Source organism: Anabas testudineus, chromosome 16, assembly GCF_900324465.2.
Source record: "Anabas testudineus chromosome 16, fAnaTes1.2, whole genome shotgun sequence".
NCBI classification, from domain to species: domain Eukaryota; kingdom Metazoa; phylum Chordata; class Actinopteri; order Anabantiformes; family Anabantidae; genus Anabas; species Anabas testudineus.
The window spans coordinates 22,755,301-22,767,300 of record NC_046625.1 but is presented as its reverse complement, the minus strand read 5'-3'; positions in this window follow the sequence as shown (position 1 = coordinate 22,767,300).

Genomic DNA, 12,000 nt, shown 5'->3' with positions numbered 1-12,000 from the left:
TGCTCGTGTAGTGTGCAGCTCTGGAAATCAGCCATGTGACACACACACGGTGAAGTCACAGGTGCTGATGTGAACCACCGTTATGTGCTTTAATACATTTCATGAAATTCCTTCTTTTATTTTTTTAAATTAAAACCTGCATGTATCAGTTGCAGCAGTTTAGTTTAGATTCAGTTTGATGAATTTAAGAGACCCACAGTGTAAACACAGTAACATTTGCACAGGTTACATCTGGAAGCAGCAGCAAATACAGAATGCTGATGGAAATCGATACAGCACAGTCTCCAATTAAAGCCTGGACATTTGTGGCTGTGCAGGGTCGGCAGCGAGGTGCTCTCACCACCGTTTGCTTTAGTCATCTGCTCTGCCGCTGGACTCTCCCCGTGCTTCACCTATTACCTCAGTACCGAGGTGACTTTCATAGTGCTGGTTATTCCTCACGTTAACTCTTCTTTTAGCAGCTCGTGTCCACTCCAGCTGGTTTTTCACTCACTGTTGCAGAGACTGATGTGGCTCTGCCCATTAGGTACATATGCGTTGCTAAGAAACCACAAAGGCAGGAAAGACGTGTCAGCAGCAGCAAGGCAGACAGGGACGGTCTTAAGGCAGGCCCTGGGACAAAGAAGCCCAATGAGGCCCCCTGAACAAAACAATTAATCATAACTTAACTTAAAACTCACTGCATTTCCTCATAGTTACAGCTTCTGTTGCACTAGTGAAGTGTAAAACTAACAGAAACGTTGTAGAACACAATACAAAACCAGACTTAGTTCATATCTTGTTAATATATCTGCACTGAGGACTTGTGATGGTTTGTTTTTCAGTGCACCTCACTGGTCCCGGCTCACTGGTTTTACTACTTTATTGTACTTTAGTACTTCAGTACTTTATCAACAAGTTGCAACAATTGTCCCAAAATCTTATGTACATTTAAGTCCTTGTTGATCCCTCTGTTCAACTAGTACCATCAGTGAGGAGATGTTACCATCTACAGTGACTCAAGTCCTCCACATATCCCTTTAAACCAAAGCAATTCAGTTCTCAACAATCTGTGCAGGACCTGCTTGTCCTTGGAGTGTCTACTGAGGTGGGATGAGGCTCGTCACGGGATGGAGGAACAAAAACTGTGTCCCAGTCCACAAGCAGTTAGCGACCATCATCTGGAAGCTGAGACGGTGGTTTGACTAACAACTTTTTGTCTTGTTCAAATAGAATGATTGAATGTTTTTACACATTAAAAGGGTGAAATGTGTAAGACTGGGCAGGTGAACCCCCCCCCCCCCCCCCCCCCCCCCCCGCCCCCCCGACAGATCCTTTCTAACAGCTCCTAATGTCCAGTAAAGTCATCAGGAACACGATCAACACACCGTCTCTGACTCTGTAAACAGGTGGAACACTTTAGCCTGACGCCTGTTGTTCTGCATTTTCACCCGTGCTCGGTTGTTCTAATTGGATTAACCTCGTCTGAGTGTTTCCTGATGATAGAGCCCCCCCCCCCACACACACACTGCCCCCTTCCAGCCCCCAGCCTCTCTGCAGTTAGAGGTAGCAGTGCATGTCTAATGGACGCTCTATGAGGTTAACTCGTGCACTCATTTGTTTTGTGAGCCTTTCTCCGTGTCTCCCCATTCACGTCCATACGTCCAGGACGTGTCACTGACAAATAATTTACAGATGCTTCCACAGCTCAACACGCTCACGTTAACAAGCGTGTTAACAAGAATCACAAACAGAGAACTTTAAAATCTGTGCAATACTTTAGATTAGACGGAGTCAGGCGAGAGTTTGACTTGGAAATGGTACAATGGAAAGTGTGAGTGTGGAGGATCTGCTGAGGGGGGTGGACTCCTGCTTTGAACCCTGCTGACCTGAGTTCAACCCCCAACCCAAAGCTGAGATATTGACTGATCCTTTTCAGCAAATACTTTTCTAATTTAACCATGACCCAAACTAGTTTAACCAAAGTTTAGCCCCAAAAACCCTCAAACCCTTATATGGTGGCAAGAAAAAGTATGTGAACCTTTTGGAATTTTATGGTTTTCAGCAATAATTTGTCATAAAATGTGATTTGATCTTCATCTATTTTAGTTTTTTTATATGTATTTTTTGATTGATTTTGGTCTGCACAGGAAGAATGTGGCATGAGCCATACCTCACCAAAAGGAGCTTTCAGAAGATCTACAATCAAGAATTGTTGATTTACATACAGCTAGAAAGGGTTACAAAGTGATGTCAAAGACTTTAGAAATTCACCAGTCTACAGACAAACAATCTATAAATGGAGACACTTTAGGACTGTGGCTACTCTACTAAGAAGTAAACAGCAAGTCAAAAGACCCCAAGAACACAACAAACACTCATTAATGAGGTAAAGAAACAACCCAGTTATTTATTTTAAGGGTTCACATACTTTTTCATGAAAATCATATTTGTTAATACCCTTGATTTAAATGATGATTAGATAATAAGGTTCACATACATTTTCTTGCCACAGTAAATTTTGTTATGTTGTAGTGCAGTTTATTGTTTATTGTTTCCTTGTTTTCCCTGTTTGTTTAAAAATTATTCTCAAATCTTCTCCTTCAGTGTTTTTTATTATTATTATTTTTAACTCTGTACATTAAATGATGACAGAACAAATATGGAATTATGTAGTAAACACACATGTGTTGAATAATCCAGAATGATGAAGGGCTGCATCTGAGGACCTGGTCTCCACAATCTCCTGATCGAAATAATAATAATAACATTAAAAACTACAAATAAACATGACATATTAATGCACAGTGTTGAAACGTATAAAAATAAAGTGTGGTATGAAGTGGTCGAGTAGATCAACATATCAACATGCAGTAACAATTTACAGTGTGAGAACATATCAGCAGTGGTTAATAATTAATAAATGGGCAATAAATACGCTAGATTTGTGTTTCTTCATACTGAAACACACTGAGACAAGTCTTTTAATGATCAAGTGGTGATGCCTGTTTTTTCATTATTTTTTTTGCATCTACTGTTTTTCTTCTGTTGGTGTAATGTTCATTTAACATGTTTGCAGTAATATTGGGTGATGCCTTTTCTAAAGAAGAAGACTTGACAGACGGCAGAAAGAGAAAGAACTGAAGGAGACAGCACAGGGGAGGCGTTGTACCCTAATGCAGAGTGGTTTTAAGTAGGGTGTTTTAATAATGTGGAAATGAAAATTTAATTTAAAAGAATTAACACATCACACTGGTGACTCTGGTACTGAAGGGAGCCAAGCTGTGTGGTGTTTTAAAGCTTCAACATCACACACATAAAATCAGTAGTTGGTCATACAGTTTGTAAAATCCAGCACTACAGTAGTAACATGTGTAGATACATTAATACATTGACCTACAGTTACAATTAAAATAGTCTTTTGGTCTACGTCTGTTAAAACGCCCTGTTCACACAGTGAGTATGAACAGAAACCTACACAGTACAAGAAATTCAAGATTCATACAGCAGATAAATATTGTCATCAACACAGCACCAGCATTTACCAACCAGATCCATGGTTTAATGAGTCATGTTCCCCCTCTTTAATGGACATAGAAGTGACTTTGAGCTCGTCCTCCTGGGAATAAAATTCATAAAAGAGCTTGTTCGTTGAATGTACCAATAGGTTATTACAGCCCACAGTGATGTGATTGATTCAGACATGCTGCAGAAAAAGAAAGTTATGATGCAGTTACAGAGAGAGTGAGTCTGAGGAGGAGTTCAGAGTAGATGGATGGTCCAAGTGTTATAGCTGTGAACATGTGTAATACAACCCAAACCTGGTCTGACATCATGAGCAGGATTTTCAGATTCAGATGAACTAAACCTTTAAAACCAAACTGACCCTGTTTCGACAGACGCTCCCACAGGTGCTATGAGAAGGGTGGGGATAAACAACATACAGTAATCTGGCTGTGTGTGACTTGTTGAGATTGTTGCGTTGCCGTTCTGTTGGCATTTAAACATTGTTTGTGTCTGTGGAAAAAGATCAGCATGTCTGCGCTATTGATCCCTGACAGGCACACAACAGACTTCAGTGTTAGTTTTTGGGATTATCTCCATTGTGGCTCCACACTGGGTGTTCCTGTCCCGTTCGAGACGTGCGTCCATACGCTCAAATGTCACAAAATGTCAGAGCCATCGTCGCGGCGGAGCTCGATGAGCCTGCAGAGGAAAAAGGTTAAACAACACAACGCTGCAATGTTGACCAAACGCGGCACCTCGGAGGACGCAGAGCACACACTGTATGTGCAGGTACAGTAATACTGTCTGGGAGTGAAGGCCACAGAATACAAGAGTGTACTCTGCTCATTTATTATCTTCAGCTAGTGCAGATACTTCATCCAGCCAAGGAATGAGAGGCACGTTGGAAATCAGCATCGTCAAGCTTCAGTGAGTTCTACTCCATCACCTGCGTGGGGTCAAAACCTGGGGAAATTCAAACCGTCTCGTCCACGAAGAAAGATTTTAACACGACATTAAATGTTAAAGCTCCCAAATTCCAGTCAGAGGTCGACTCACTGTTGTTGTTTTTTAGTCACTCACTGGATTATTTCTTCAAACGCTGTCTCATGCTCTTTTCTGTTTTTCTCATTAAGTCGTCACGGAGTAAGAGGAGATGGTCTATCCATCTCACACACACACACACACACACACACACACGCATCAGAGCAGCGCTTTGTCCCACACTCAGACATACCTCTGTGAAGTGGTTTGGGGGTGGGGATGGGCTCTAATGCTCTTTTTTTTTTTTTTTACAGTCCCATTAATCCCTCTGTTCACAATTTCACGCTCAGCTTGGGCCTCGGTGTTATTTTCACAACCTTTCACCACTAATTCCTGTGAATCCTGAAACGGAACACCTTCCCTTCTCCTCCCTGTCGCACGTGTGTCTCGGTTTTCTCTGGGCAAAGACAGCTTCATCTCCGATTCCCCCATCAAAGCTGGACTAAAGGCAGGAGGAGGACTGAAAAGCCCATCCCGGATTGTGGCACCACTTTACAAGCCAGCAGACCAAAGGAAGCGTGTTTACATTGGACGACAGAGTCTGATACAGTGACTCAGAGCTGACTATCAAACACTCAGGGACATTTTAATATGATGTCCATCCCATGGTGCCCTCTGCATCTGCCCACTGTAACAACATGCATCCTTTAATTATCCTCATCAAGTCAGGCAGTGGCCAATCATGTAGCATCACTCAGTGTGACTCACCTTGTTGATATTACCGTGACTGCTTCTAGCCTGTGATTTCTCTGGATTTCTTCTCTGGCAATGGTTTGAAAGGTCTGTTTTGTTTTTCAGCCTCTTTTAGCTCTAGAGCGCCAGGAGCATGTTGAGCTCAAACTGCAGCTACAATGAGCCAGGTCCTAAAATGTTGTTAGTGTTAGAGAATGATGTTATTGTGTGTATTATTGTGGCCTTTCTTGAATTCTATTTGAGTGCTAGTTGAGTGTTAGAGGTGCTGGTACGCAGATTTTTAGGTTTAGTCAGAGCCAAGCTGGTTGTTTCCCTCCACTCTCATCATAATAAGCACAGGATTAATTACCTAATGACAAAATATCCAATTCATGAAACACTGTTTTAAGTAACTGATAAATGATTCAATATTCAATAAAAACTAGTTGCAGCTCTACTGTGTTAATGTCAAAACATTTTTCTTTTACAATTGTGTGGTGACAACACCTACCATATTATGCATAGGTTTATTATTAGCAACAGTGATAAACTCTTGTAATATTTTTGTGCATTTTAAATGTAATAATAATCATTTTAATTGTGAACTTAATAAAACCATTTTGACCAGACACACTAAATACATGAATGTATATAATGTATAAATGCTCAGAAGGTTGTTCTAGAAGTCGCTTTGGGTGGATTTGGAGGTCTGCTTTGGGTCATGGTCCTGCTGTAAAAGCCAGACTCTCCTCACTTTCACTTTTATAACCAGCAAGCCTGACATTTGCATCAAGAATTTACTTGGGTTTATTTTTTCTTTTCTCTATTCATACAATGTTTCCTGTGCCACTGGCTGCCATGCCGCTCCCAAGTATAATATTTCCGACCTTATGCCTAACTTTTGCTAAAGGTGAAGTGGGATCAGGGTTGCCAGCTCAAACTTTTGTAGATGCCACAATTACTATTAAGGTTTTTGCAGCTATGAAAAGTATCAGTGCATTAATATTTAAAGAATCTGTTTGCTGCAAGACTTGATTTTATTTTAGCAAAAAAATGTGCTCAAAAACAAATCTGTGTCCAGTTTTTGATCTGAACATTTACTGAGCAGAAACACTGTGAGAACACGTTTGGCGGGAACTTACTGAAATGTGAAACATGACAAAGAGCTCCCAGCCAAATGCTACTTTCTTTCTAAGGACTCCTGGCCACATGTCATCACGTCCTCGGAAAAAACACTGAACCTGAAAGTAGTAGCAGCAGCAGTCCACAACAATGTCCCCATGTGATCAGTAAAACATATCAGAATTCAAAGTGTTAAATGCTAGTTATGGAGCAAATGCTTAACGTCTTAATGACCTTACAAAGTATAACTGTGTACTGAATTATAAATATAGAAAACCCAACAATCCGACTTGAGCAGCACTAGGTGACAGTGGAGAGGAAAAACTCCTTTCAACAGAAGAAACCTCCAGCAGAACCAGAGTCATGGTGGGCGGCCATTAGCCACGATCGGTTGGGGTGAGTGAAAGGAGAGAGAGAAAAAAACAGCAGACAACAAAAACAACAACAAGCAGCAAAAACACTGGACAGGTTGGTAGGACCAATAAAATGGAATCTGGAGATATACACCTCCAAGGCAGAGTATACCTGCAGAGGAGAGGAGAGAGAGGGAGACAGAGAGGAGGAAACACAACTACAGGAGAGAGAAGACACAAAGTTAATGACATGCAATGGTGGCATTTGAATGGATAGAGGAGTAAGGAGAGAGGAGAGGAGCTCAGTTTATCAGTAGAGTTCCCCCAGCAGACTAAGCTATATCAGCATAACTAAGAGATGGTTTAGAGTCACCTGAGGTCTCTGGACCATCTGTCTGCTGTTTGGACCACCATGGCACAGTGTGCAACAGCAGCGCACCAGAGCAAGTTGTGTGTTTAAGGAGATAATGTGGAACAAAGGAGAGGCCGTCAGGCTTCATGTCATACTCTGACCTCTGCTTGTACCCAGCGTCCTCCCTGCTCTGTCTGCCTCTGCACACTCCTTCTGCGTTCCCAACACATGGCACACCATCAAGCCTCCACTATTCACTGGGTGGCAGATTGCTGCTGAAGGAGCCCACATACATCCCGACCTTAATGTCCGACAACAACCGGCCCTTTCTGCCTCCTCCGTCATCCTTCTTTAACATACAAATTGGCTGTTTTGTGCGGCTGAATTGGAGATTAATTGCACATACCATTTGGCGGCGCTTGTTCAAAAAGAGTCTGGCCTTTTCTTTCCGTGGTGTCTCTGTGATTAAGGTTAGTGATTAGGCACTGGAGATTACTCCACACGTCTTTCTTTGTGAGGCTGTGGAGAGGCAGCCTGGATTACACTTTAACATCCTCTGGAGCAGGTGGTTCTCATGGGGACAAACCCAAGCAGCCGCTGTGTCCTTTCACACAATCATGCATCAGCAGCAAACACACAGCTAGAGATCCTATCACTTGTAGTGATGGTAGTATCTCTGTGCATGTCAGTAACCCATATGTTTTCCTCTAGGTCCTACGCACAAAAGCACAGACAAGTAACAGGACTTTCATCAAACAGAAGACGATGACATCAACCTTTGTGCAAAGATTAGTGTTTTAATTCCACTGCTGGGAGTAGTACACTAGGAAATTCACCTTCACACCGTGTGTTGTTGATGATGTTCCGTGTGAGCACTGAAATATTTGGGATTGTTCTGCCGGCTGGAATGCTGGAAGGTGTCTTTCTTTAGAAAGGCCAAATAGCTCGGCTGAAAGTCAATTAAGGTCCTCAGCAGAGCCTTTCCAGATGTGAGGCCAGCTGTTGTTGTCCTGCCCTGACACATACGATGTGTAAAGAAACACAGAGGCTGGAAGGTGAGCTGAGACACCAAGCAGAAGGAGCTGGGCTGTAAGTCCTGCACCCTGATACCACTACCCTGTAGGTACAACTGGGAGGACAAGGTACTGTTACTACTTCAGTCTGTGCCTGACTGCTGACTGTGGCTTTTTTAATTAATCTATTAATGAATTAATTTGATGCTGGTGTGTGTGTATATTAGACACACTGGAACATACACTCAGTACACTAATTGACACAATCCATCCAAAGCTCTTTACTTTAATCTCAGCCTCACAAATAAACTCCTAACTTCAACCACTACCCTAAATCACTCCTGAAGTCTAGAGCTCAGAGTTGTCCTCATGGTGTAAAGCACACACACACACACACACACACACACACACACACACACACACACACACACACACACACACACACACACTGAAGCTATACCCCTAAGGCTCAAGCCAAATAATGGAAACACTCACTAAACCTTTCCCTCCATAAAGAGCAGCAGTGAAACACACGCAGTTAAATGTTAAACTGCTGTCAGCCCACTGTGACAGCCTGTTTCCCCGAAAACACAGCTCAACGCGGTCATTAGGAGACGTTTGAGTGGTCAGTTAAGCATTTTGGTGAACAGGAACTCTGGGTGTTAATGGATTTGAAAATAACAGTTTGAATGTGTGTCTTAGTATTTACAGCCTGCTCATGATTCTGTCAAACATTGTTGTGGACTGTTCCTCTGAGAAGGCAGAAACAAAGAGACGAGTGGAGACAGTGGCCCTTGAGGCAAAGCCCAGGTATCCCCCTTCTGCCCCGTAGCTGTGATGACTGTACAGGGGAGGATACAAACAACAGCTCAGTGTGAGCAATGAGCTGAAAATATCACAGGAGTAAATAAAAGTTGTGCAGAAAAATGTTTGAATGGGACTAAACTGTGATGTTTCTACATCAACTGTATCTGAGTATTAATTATTGTCATGACTACAGTCTGCATTAAATAGTGACGTCAATAGATGTGAAAAGCATCAGTTAATCCTAACCCTAACCACCCACAATAACAAAGAGATCCACAGCACTAATGTTTACTTATTGTGCAAACATGATTTTTCATTTACATTTAGTCATTTATCAGATACTTTTATCCAAAGAGACGTACAAGGTACAAGGCAAAGGCAGAGCACGCCTAAGGAGGTCGTGCTGCTTGTAGGTCGGCGATGTTACCACTACGCTATCCAGCCCTTAGTGATGTATTTCTGATGCTATTTTGTGGAAGAAAGTTTGCTTCAAGTATCAGTTTGTTTGTGTTGTATTACAAATAAATAACTTTAATGGCACAGTAATGAAGGGAGGTCACAAATCTGGTGCAGTAACTAGTTAATTAGTTGAGAGAAGTGACAGGTTAATGAGTGGTCCATGCACAGTGTGGCCAGTAGCACTGCTCCTCCGTGGCAGTAAATATGTGGCGGCTGAGGTGCAGGTTCCACATGGACTCCCTGCTCTGGCAGATTTATGTGTGCTCTGACAGCAGGAGCTTCCACCTGCACAAACACTGTCCCTGACTGCTGCTCATTGTGTTAACAAGACCTGCAGCAGCTCCCCGAACACAGCCTCTCCACGACCTGGAAGACAAAAGTATACACACACACACACACACACACACGCACACACACACACACAGAGCACAGAATGAATCCACCTACACTGTGTTCACAGTGCAAATGCTGCGTGTTAATAGGAAGCACAAAAATCCAGTGAGGGAACCAGTTGTCTTGCTGCTTTTGGCTTAAGCTGCTGACTGATAACCTGTATTATTTTTTAGTTGTTTGTTCCATGCTTGAATTCTTATCACCACAGAGATGAGTGCTGGTTACATTTCATGAATTCTCACAGAAGGTGAAGCCACTAGTGTTTTCACTCCAGATTTATATATGTTAACATATTAGTGTAAAACTGTTGAACTTACTCAAAGTTGTGAACTGTATTATTGTAAATTACACTACAGTTGTGTACAGTATACCACATCTTCAGACTCACAACAGACAGAGGAGTTTTAAACTGGGGAACATGTGGAGGATGAGCGTGTCTCTTGGCCACAGTGGATGTGTGGTAACTAAATAAATGTGCAGGAGATAGACATGAAGAAAGGACAGAGGCGACTGTCACTGTATCTCTATACCTAACACAAGTGTGTATGATGGATATGTATAGTTTTGTGTTGCATTACTTCAGTTTCATTGTGTGTACTTTGGATTACTACACATACTGATGCATTCGTGACAAATGGAAACACAACCAATGCAGCTCCTTTCTGTTTGTGGACGTGAAATCTTGTTCAGTACTGACTACATGAGTGTATGGCTAAGATCCACACAGCGTCAGAGATGTCTTAAAAGACAGTTGTCTTTTAAGATATCAGTTGTCATCAAGAGTTGTACCTGTTTTCATTATATTTGTGCATTTATAGTGTGAGATTACAGGAATGGTAGAAGTACACAACACAACACACAACTCCATACCCAAGTAAAAGTACTTGCCTAAACTCAACTACAAGTAGAAATACAGTAGACATACCATAAAAATGTTAGCACCTGATTTTTGTAAACATTTTGTTGGTGGCTGTTCACTGGTGATCTATTAAGAAAAACTGCGTGATTGACCAGAAGTGCAAACATGGTGTTGGTGGCTGTGTTTAAATAAGGATTTAGTGTGTTTCATGTTTCCACCTTGGAGAGTCTGGAGACTGACCATCTGACCACACACACAGGCTCCTTTCTTTAATGCACGTGATGATAACATAATGTTATGAAACCGTCCATCTCCTTATTCACCATCTCTGAACTTCACAAACTATTCACTGTATTGTTTTTTCTTCCATCATGCGAAATACTTTGGTTTAAAAGACACGGCCCTCACAGTGTGCACCTTTAGTAGGTCAGCTCGAGCAGTTTTTGTGAGTGATCACTCTACACGTTTTAATAGCTGCAAACCTTTAGTAGATCAGAACCTGAGGGGGTTTGGTCACATTGTTAATTATTCATTTAACTGGTTATTTTTCTGTGTATTTAAAGTTGCACTATGTAAAATGTGAAATGTTTCTCAGGCCTGATTACAGATCCCTCATACCCCACATCCCTGTTTTCAAGCGTGAGGGACTCTACGGTGTGTCTGCTGTGACTGCATCAACTAGTTATATGTCAGGTGATGATTTACTTTCCAAAGCTTTATATTTAGAAGCTGGATTTAGGTAACATATTTAGTTTGTAAGACTATAGTTCAAACCCTGTGATAGACTGGCGACCTGTTCAGAGTGTACCCTGCCGTGCGCCCTGTGACAGCTGGGATTTGCTCCAGCAGCCCTGGTTGTGTTTGTTCACATATCAATAATGAACATTTACACAGAATATTAATAATATTCTTCATATATAATAATCTACAGGCTGTGCCACCCCTGAGATTACTTCCATCCCTTGCTCAGGAGGCTCGTGCTTCTTGGTGTTGTAAAAAGTCACTGTTGGCCGGATGCTTGCGGGGGTCCTGGAGGTGTTAATAAGGTCATGATGCGGGGCTGGCCCCTGACACGGGACAGTGGGTCGCCAGTCTGCATTACTGGGACGGTGGAGGTGTTAGGAGCCAGGAGTCATTTGGATTGACCCATAAACACACACACATATGTAAGTGTGTACTCATACACCTGTTGCATTTTAAAATAGCGAACATCACCACATGTGCATGAATGAATAGTAGATAGGACACCACTTACAGTACGGATGAGCGCTGCTAAGCATGAAGTCGGTGTGTTAGAGAAATGTGTGATACTTTAAAAGTAAAGTAATGGAAGAAAAGCAGACTCTCACACTCCATTAGTCGTTGCCCTCTGTGCTCATCTGGCTTAAATGGCTAGACAGCTGAGTGTGTGTGTGTGTGTGTGTGTGTGTGTGCGCTGCTCCA